Source organism: Hylobates moloch, unplaced genomic scaffold (assembly GCF_009828535.3).
Source record: "Hylobates moloch isolate HMO894 unplaced genomic scaffold, HMol_V3 SCAFFOLD_1, whole genome shotgun sequence".
Taxonomy (NCBI): domain Eukaryota; kingdom Metazoa; phylum Chordata; class Mammalia; order Primates; family Hylobatidae; genus Hylobates; species Hylobates moloch.
In genome coordinates, this window is record NW_026652276.1 from 136,234,610 (window position 1) to 136,245,012 (window position 10,403).

Consider the following 10,403-nt stretch of genomic DNA (forward strand, 5'->3'; position numbering starts at 1 on the left):
AACCGAATGAGCTATTAGGTAAAGAAAAGGACATAGAACTGAGATCTAGAAATGTACAAGATTTTCTCCTTTTTTTTTTTTGCCCACTTTGTGCAATATTCTTCATACCATTTGTCTTATGTGTAAGTCCCAAGCTGGGCTCCATGCTGCAGTGTGCAATGAGAAAAACATGATTTCTACTCGGAAAGACTTCACTGTCTCACAGGGGAGACTGGTACATAATTTTGTAAAACCTCAATAGAGATGGAAAGGGCTATAAATATGTCATAGTCACATATTCTGAATCAGGGATCCACAATCTGGCTCCAAGGTATGAGGAAGTATAACAATGGGGCCAAATATTTAAAATCAAGACTGTCTCAGAAAATGTGGCCATGCCACCTGTAAAAGGCATATGCAAATTGCTACAGAAGCTGCCCAGAACAGAGGACATGTGACTCAGGACTTGCATGGGAGGAGGAGGAGGAGGAGGGAACCACAATTCTTGTGAGAGAAACACGTGCACAAAGACACAGGACAGGAAAGCTCCATATGGCACACCATTTAGAATTAATCGTGATTTCAGATGTATGTGACCACTGGAAGATTTCAAGTATGCATCACTAAACTTGAAAAATAAGTAAAACAAAACAGGAATAATTTTTATTTAAAAATAACAGTATTGTATTTAAAAACAATAGTACAGGTCAAGAGATACTTCAAGAGCAGTACTGCCAAGGGTTTAATCTAGCATCCTCTTTCTTGCTAATCACACACCACGTAACCTTGCATGAGGTACTTCTCTGTGTGTTTCCACATCTATAAGATGGGAATAGTTGTGTCTACCCCAGGTTCATTGAAGGAGTCCTGTATACATGCAAAGCCCTTGGAAGAGTGTCTAGAATATAATAAGTGGTTGATACTTGTTCCTATTAATATGGAAAATATTACTGTTAATAGTGCTTAAATAGTTGATAGGCTGCAGTTAACCTGCAGGACTCCTTGGTACAGGGTGGGGTGTTTTCAATCCAACTAAGACACCAGCACACATGGGGTGGGGAGAGCAGCTATGGCCTGGGAGCACTACCAGGGGAAAGGCAGTTGGTGGAGCACCTTGGAGGAAATTCAAGCCTCCTTGGCAATTAGGGAAGATTGATTGTGTGTTTACAGCCGTGATCACCCAGGTGCTCTGTGGTCAGACTTCATGTCCCTGCACTTATCGCACAGGGGCCCTGCAACATGGCAGTCACTGAGGACTCAGTCTGCAGTCGAGATAGACATTAGGGGGTGGTGAGGTTTGTGGTGAACCAAAGGTGCTGATGCCTTCGGAACGAGAAGGTCACCCCTCAATTTTAGCCAGTTGTTGTCATGTCAGAATATTAGCAAATCATCTTGATTTTTCGAATATGAAAAGTAGGAATTCTGTGGAGAACTTCCCAGCTGAAAAATGCAAGAAAAATTAGCCCTTTGTTTACAAGCAAGTTGCAGCCTGCAGATCACAGTTGTGAACCCCCAGATGAGAGGCTCGTAACATAATCCTCTTGCCATGCCCTTTGATGTGCAAGCACCACTGGCAAGAAGTCTGGATACTTTTCTCATAAGATTCTAACCAGTCCCAGAGGAAAAAAACTATTTCTTACTTTTCTCTGGAAGAATGTATACGTTGATTAAAGGAGTGTTACTACGTTAAGACCACTTTTCTGTGACTTTTACTGCCTCAGTCTGCAGCTCACCGACCTGTTCAAGGCTAGGAGCTGGAAGTCATTTGCTGTCTCTTTTTCCTCGCCCTCACAGCCAATCCATGACCGAGTCTTAAGGGGAGGGACAGCATTAGGAGATATACCTAATGCTAAATGATGAGTTAGTGGGTGCAGGAAATCAACATGGCACATGGATACATATGTAACAAACCTGCACATTGTGCACATGTACCCTAAAACCTAAAGTATAATAAAAAAAAAAAAGAATGGATCACTTCAGTATCTCATAGATCTATCCTTCCCACTCACATGTCAGGCCATGCCATCCTCTTGCTGAAGCCCTAACTGATGCTTCCTAACAGGTTCTCGTGTCTCTTCCTGACCAGGCCCTCTTACACACTCTGCAGAATTACCATCCACAGTGTACATTGGATGAGAATGTGTCACCACCATGCTTAGAACCACTCCTATCACTGACAGGTCAATATCTGAGCCCAATAGAACCACTCCTATCACTGACAGGTCAATATCTGAGCCCAATAGAACCACTCCTATCACTGACAGGTCAATATCTGATCCTTGGCACAACACACATGTCCAGGGAGTGGCCAGTAGTTAGTTGTGCCTGGAGTATTGAGAGCATCAGTGGCCGGGAACATCAGGCAAGATGTGATGTTTTAAAGAGCCTTGAATGCCATACTAAGGACTTGGAACTGCATAGCCCATGGGGAGCTATGGAAGGTTTAAAGCAGAGAAGAACCTTGCCTTGTCTAAATTCTGTAAGTCTCAGCACTCTGCTTCCTTCATAGCACTTGTAATTATTTCATTGACTTGTTTATTTTTTCCATATTTTCCACTAAATGTCAAGCTATGAGCAGAAATAAATTATGTCTGTTTTGTTCACATTTACTTCTCAACTACCCTGTAAGTCCCTGGAACATAGTATGAATTCCATAAAAGGTAATTGAATACATGAGTAAATGAAGGATGCATGCAGGAATAGATGAGTAGAATCAACACAAAATTAACCATGGGTTTCATTCAACACATACCTCACCACTCCTGCCTGTATATAACATTCTTCTGAAATATATCAAAATAAAATACAAATTATATTGAAGCTTGGATGCAACAGAATACAGCAACAATGACTGGATCTGAATGATGTACATCTTATTGAGTAGTTCACAGGGCAGAGTAGACATTAGCAAGTAATTAGAGGCATAAGACCTTCACAAGTGCACATATGCCATAATTAATGGAAAATCTGCTCATTTTTACTGGGGGCATAAATGCCCAGGATTTGGTGTTCAACTCCACCTATAAACATGTAAAATAAAGAGAGCTTACAGTCTTTATTAAGGTCTTCTTTCTTTGAATTCAAATAAATTATTTATTAATTCAGACATACACTGAAATGTTATTGGGTTCTTCTTTGAGTAGTGAGATTTTCTCAATTGTCCAAAATTTTAATAATAATCATGTATTACTTTAAAAAAATTAGAAAAACAATAAAGACTTAAGAAATGATTCTTGAGAATCAATTTATAATGCATTGTTTGAAGCCCTTATAGTTGATATTTTTCAAATCCTTTTAATAACATTTTGATCCTTAGAACTAAAAATTTTTTAGAGTAGGTGGAAATTTTGACCAGATCATCTGATATAGCTCCCTGTTGTTTCACAGGTAAATTTTTGACTAGCCAGGGTCCCTCCCCACTGCATGAGATTCTAATGAGACTGTCAATCGTGGAGATAGCAGGGGAGTCGGGGAATTCAGAGAGGCTAGAGAACAAATTCCAAATTAAACTAAACTCTCAGAGTAACTGAAATATTTGTTTTCTCTGGAAACTAATTAATCCAGAAGTGTTCACATGACTCAAACAGGGATAATCAGACTATTCCTGTTCGAGAAGAGGATTGTTCTCTTTATCTTGGCTCACAAGTCAACAGAAAATGTGTGTTTGGAACTGTCATTCAAACTTTGAGTGATAGATCTGCTTGGCCCAACTCCTTGGACTTCCCAGAAGAGTATTAAGCCAAAAATGTTGTGTGTGCATGTGTGTGTGTGTGTGTGTGTGTGTGTTTGCTGAAGGTTTGAATTCATTTTCTGTCACATACATCAGAAGGAATTCTTAATAAATAAGCCCCCTTAACTAATGCCATCTGTCCCTTTTGTTAAGATTCTCCAAACATGAGGACCCTACAATATTCCTGGGTCTCTCAATTCAATGATTTTTGTTTTTATAATAAGTGGTAGCAAAAACAAAATTATATTTAACTTAAACTTTCTGCTAAAATATAAAGTTAAGAACTTCTGTTTCCTCCAGATATAGAGCAACAAGAACTGGATATATGTTGGATATATGTTCTCACTGAAATAACCAAGAAAAACAGACAAAAGTATATAAAATAAATGTTTTCAAGTTACTAGATATTAGGCAACAAATAGAGTGGTTCCTGAGATGACTAGCTAATGAGATGAGCCCTGTCATTGTCCCATAATACCTTTTTCAGAGAGTTCACAGGCTACAGCATCAGGAGGAAAAGCCTGAATAGAACTTGACAGATTCCTTGAAGTCAGGAAACATAGCTGAGAGTCTAGAAAGATGAAGAGAGGTGGAGTTTGCAAGACAGAGTACCAAAAAGGCGAGAACTGCACAGAGAGTGATCCGTGGAGGTTCTTTTCAAGTATTCAGCAAAGCACAGATTAGCATATGTTTTTAAGGAAATGACCTGAGGCTGAGGGAAAACCACCTGGAAGGATCAGAGAACAGTGTCCAGGGCACACACAGGATAGTGAATAGTGCCTGTTCTAACCAGCCAGACTGGAAAAAAACATAATTTGTGGTAGATTGGTGGAGTACTCAGGAAAGTCATGCCTCAGTGGTAGGGAATACATAGCCCTAGACTGAGCACTGCTCTGGAGCCACTTAAACAATGACAAAATCAAGACCCAAAAGGACCAAACTGTTTCAGAGCAACTTGACTGCTTCCCAGAATAAAGTTCAAAGATATTTATAGAGATATAGAAATAATCAGCACCAAGCAGGGTACAATTCACAATGTCTGACGTTTAATCAAAGGTTGTCAAATGTGCAATGCAAAGAAGCTAAAAAATATGACCCAGAATGAGAATAGTCAATCTATAGAAACTGACACTGATGATGGAGCAGGCAGGAAAGGACATTAACATGTTGTTGTAACTGTACTACAGTATGTCCACAAAGTTGAGTAGAGACACAGAAGATATTTTTAAAAGATCCAAATGAAATTTGAGGAAATGAAAACGATCATGTCTTAGATAAAAAATACTCTGGATGGCATCCACAACAGATTAGAAATTTCTGAAGTAAAGATTACTAAACTGAAAGGCATAGCAATAGAAACTATTCAAAGTGAAACAATGAAAGTAAAAAGAATCCCTCCTCTTGTTCCCCCCAAAATGAAAGAAGCATCAGTGAGCTGCAGGGCAATTATAAGAGCATAATACCCATGCAGTTGGAGCCTCCAAGAGACAATGGAGAGAGAGGTGTGGACAGAAAACGTATTTTAAGAACTAATAATTGAAAATTTTCCAAATTTGATGAAAACTGTATATCTATGGATCAAAGAAGCTCAATGAAACATCAAGAAAACTATATTAAGACACATATGATCAGATTGTTTAAAACCAGTGAAAAGGGGCAAATCCTGAAAGCATCCAGAGAATAACAATGTATTATACACAGAGGAAGAAAGAAGAGAATTACAGCAGATTTCTCCTTGAAAACAGTGAAAGTAGAAGGACAGTGGAGAAACATCTTTAAAGCACTGAGAAAAAACTGTAAACCTAGAGTTTATGCCCAGTAAAAATATATCCCAAAGGAAGGGCAAGATAAAGACATTTTCAGTCATACGATAGCTGAAAGACGTCATCACCACTAGACACGCACTCTAGGAAATGTTAAAGGAAGTCCTTCAGGCAGAATGAAAATGATACCAAATGGAAATCTGTATTCACACATAGGAATGAAGAGCACTGGGAATGGTAATAACGTGAACTAATATGGACATTTTTTTCTTACTATTAAATATTTAAATTTTAAGTCCCTCTTTCTCACCTGGTCCTCCATGATCTCCAATTCTTCATTAAAGTCCTTTATATAAATGGAGATCAACTCAACGCCTTTTACTCATCTTTCCTTTTAACATCCTTTTACTATTGCTTTTTCTCTTCTCATGGGACTCACTTTCTGCATCTTCAAGACTTGTGCTGTTCCTCTTTCCACCTGCTTTAGCTTCTCCCCACCCTCCTGAACTGTGTAGCCAGATGTCCAAAACAAGCATCATTTGTGTCAATAAGGACACAGTGGCTTGGATGTCATCTTTTCCATTAGAATCTTTTTAATTGCTTATGAAAACTTGCATGTTAACTTTGTTCTGGAAAGTCAGGGGGTATATTAGCACATTAAAGTTTCTGAGAAAGTCATTACCAAACTATTCTGTGTTATAGATCCCAGGATTTTCCCAACATATTGTCTACAAGATCCTTGGAACACAATTTGAAAATTATTAATCCCATCCTATGTCCTCGCTTTATAAGAGAGAAAACTTAAGCCCAGAGAAGTAAGAAACTTGTCCAAGATCACACAGGATGTTAGTGTCAGAGCAGCAGGTAATACTGAAGTCTCTAGAATAAGACTACTCTTCTTTCCTCAGCATTCACCCAGAAATCTTGATATTCTTGACATTTTCATTAGGAATTTTCTCTCTCTCTAAATCAAGCTCACGGCCTACAACTTTGCCTTTCACTATCAAGTTTGATTGTTTCTTCCTAGCGTAAAATTCTACAACTCTGTGAATTAGTGGATGCCTGGGCATTTGGACAGGAATCCCATCGGGTCCTCAGGCTCTGCAGCTAGCTCATTGTGAAAATGCCATCTGAAAAGACAATGCTGTGCCTTCTCAGAGGTGGCAGTTCTACTTGGAATTGGCAGCTATTTCTCTGTCATCACTTAGTCACTTCTCTGCTCCAGCTCTGAAGACAGCCCTGGCTCTGCTGGGAGTGACAGACGCTGCACTGAGCAGAGCCCCCGGCTACCCCACCCAGCCAGGCCCACTTTAAGCAAAGGCTGAGTGAAAGGGGCAGATGTGGGACCCAGACTGTTTTGACAGAAGATTCACTTTCTCCCCTCTCCCCTCCAAAAGACTATTTCATCTCCATATGTGTGGGTGAATTATTTCTATTCTCAATGAAAAGCAAAGAGGAACAGTAAGAAATGATTCCGGATGGCACCTGGGAGGAAATGCACAAAAAGAAAACCTCAGGGGTTTCCGGTATTAAAAATGGTTAGTAATCAGACCCACCCAGCCCACAGATTTGCTCACTTGTGCCTGGCTTTGGGATTAAGGAAAGGGAAGGGGGTGAGGAAATGTTATTTTCTGAAGCTGCCTGCTATTTAAGCTTGATGGTCAGTGAATCAATCTTTAAAAAGAGTTCTGATTTTCTGGCAGGGAAAAACAACTGAATTGACACATTTGATTATGAACAGGAAGCCTCCTAGGAACAGATAACCTAGATAAGAAAGTAAGACAAAAAGGAAATAAATTGTCCTGCATAATGCAGAGGAATCTAGCATTTGGCCAGAAGTGGCTTCCAAGTGACTGGAAGTGGGGGTGGGGTCTCTTGAGCAGTGGAGGAATGAAAGCGATGGGGAGCAAGAGACAGTGTCCCACAGAAGGGCAGTGCGCAGGGGCCGGGGAAGAAGCATAGTCAGCAAGAAATTCCTTGTGGCAGAAATGACAACATGATGGCAGTAACTGTGACCCAGTGCTTCCAGTTGTCCCAAACCTCAGTGCAAGTCTGTGACATGCTGCGTCTTCAGTTGGCAGTGTTTGGAGGGCTTAAAGGAAAACAGGCTGCCTGCAGTGCAGGGTGAGGAGGAAAGAACAGCCATAGGAAAGATGCTGCTGCTGTGATAAAAGGCCAGCAAGAGCGAGCCGTGCACCTGTGTCAGGATCCCCAGCTGTTTTTATTGTTATATTAAATGGAAGATTAAGCACTGAGAGCTGGCAGTAACTTGGTAAGAAAAATAAGATCTCACTTAAACCTCACACCTGGGCCGGACAGAATCATGAGGCTATTTTACAGACACAGAAACAGAACTTGAGAAAGTGAATTCATCAACTAAGATCACTCGGCCTTTGCCTCTAGAGCGTGGCAAAGCCAGGCTGCCTACCCTGCTCCGACCCACTCCAAGACACGTGATCTTAACCAGTCTGCTTTTGATAAAACTTGTATGTCCTTGAACTTAACTGTGGATCTCCTTGATGGTAGGGAGTGTGACTTACTCATTCTATAATGCCTGGTGCCTGACATGCAGCAGGTGCTCAATCTGCATATGTTAAATTGGAACACAGCTGTGAAATGAAGTCCTACTAGTTCTGTCCTGAAGAATATTCCCCAGCTAGCTCAAAAGTTATTAATTTGCCTGAGGTCATATAGCAAGAATGTGATGCTCTATCATGTGACCTCTGTCAGCCCTAAGTAAACTATCACTGAGGACCTACTATGTGCAGGGTAGAGCTAGTCAAGCAGATAAAGAGCGGACTAGAAGTGAGGCATTGCAGGCACTAGGGGAGCACAGAGGAGGATTCCCAACTGAGTGGAAGGAAGAGGGGGTAAAGACTAGTTACTGGGCAGGTAACACCTGTCACCTGACCAATGAATGAGAGATGCCAAGTGCCGAGTCTTCAGTGAAGGCAAAGGCTGAAGCAGGGAGGCATGGGAGGGAACAATGGCTTCTTTCTCCAGCTAATGTGGGTCAGTTCTTAGAATTTCCAGCAGACTTCCATCTCAATTGGTCCCAGACCTCCCTGCCTGAACTTGAGTCTCAGGAGCTGTCCACCCTTACTCTATCAAATATAATCAATTCAAGGGTCCTCAGCTCTTGCAAAATTTAAACAGCCTGACTCTTTACGGCTACACTGTCCAATATGGTAGCCACTAGCCACATGTGGCTATTTAAACTTAAATTTAAATTAATGGAATTTAAATAAAATTAAAAGTATTTCTAGATCACACTAGCCACATTTCAAGGGTTTGATAAGCACTTGTGGCTTGTGCCCACCTTACTGACAGCACAGTTGTTAGAACGCTGCCATTGTTTCAGAAAGGTCTATTGGACTCCGCTGCCCTAGGGCTTCTTTGCCTTCCCAGGCCTGGAACTCTGGCCTGGAAGTAAACAGCATTTCCTCTCTGGTCAGTTTCCCATTCTTCCCTGATTTTTAGTCTCCCCTGGTTCCCAGTCTGAGGAGTTTGAGTCTGGGCTGCTCTCTTCTGAGTGTTTCAGCCCTGCTGCCCTGCTCACCTCTTGACCCTCACAGGTGACGTCAGGCTGCCACACATTTTTCCAAACTCTTCTCCCAGCCTATATTCCTCAGCAAGCTGTTCACCTGAGTACTGTCTTGTTCTTCCCCAGCCAAGCAGTCTAAATGGCAGTTCTTCAAATGAAACCTAGATTTTCTCTCCCCAAGAGATGAAAGCTCCACCAGAGAGTTTGAGACATGCTTCTGCCCCTTATGGGGTGACTCAAATAACTTCGGGCAAATCACTGAACCCTTCAGCAAAGCACAGAAATACATCAGAAGGAAATGATGAAGTTTCCATAATCCTACAAAGTTCCTCTCATGGTCCTTGCTCTACATTCTCTTCCTGTGAGATGGTAGTCAGAAATCCTCCTGGCTTCTCCAGTGAAGGCATGCCACATCTTATTGAAGGCTCTACTTGTCAACCCTTTCCTTTCACATCACTCCTCTTCCCTGCCTTAACATGCCTTCCGGTCTGACTCGAGTGGAGGCCTTGCCTTGCCCAGAAGTCATCCTGGGTGGGACGGTGCTCCTGACTTGTGGAGAGCTGCGTGACAGTTCTTGGCCAGGACAGAGGCTGCTCCTGTCCCATTGGCTCAGCTGTCTTTTTGCTGTCTGTTTGCTGCTTCAGAACGCAGTGTGTCCAGAGTCCTGACATCATTCCCTAACATTAGACCCACATCAAAGTTGTTGTCTATTAAGAAGAACACTGTGCCTTCTCCATCCAGCCTCCTTAAGAAGGGAGACTTTCCACAAAGATGTTGAAAATCATGGTGTCTATGTATAGGATCCCTTTGATGTGAGTGCTGGGCTTTGCATTGGGTTTCTTGGCGCTGCCTCTCACAACAACCCTGCAAGCTCAGTAGTACTGATTCCATACTTTCCGATGAGGAAACTGAGGCTCGCAGAAGTTTAGGATTTCAGATAGTAAATGGTCAAGCTAGAATTAGAAGCCAGGTGCACCTGGCTCATGACTTTGACCTTTCCACTGGCCCAGCCTCTCTCTACTGCTGATTGAGAGGGGCTTAGTATGTTATGCCTTCAGGGGAATTTGCTTTCTTTTTCAGAAAGTACTGGAAATGAGTCTTAAAGACTGTCTTTCTAATGATGGGTTTATAGACACCTGGATAGGCAAGGGAGTCATATTTTGGGGCAGCAATCTGCTTGGTATCCTTTGGTCAACCTCCCAATGACCTTGTGTGGGCATCAGAGAGCCCCAGCCTCCCACACCTCTGCTTAGGGCCAAGCAAAAGGTCCTGAGTCAGAGCTGAGAGATGGAGTCACATAGTGCCCCCGAAAGTAGGAATGCCCTCCAATCCTTTTCCATGCAGGTGAGATCCCAAAGTCAGGGCAAAATAAGGGGCAAGGAGAGGC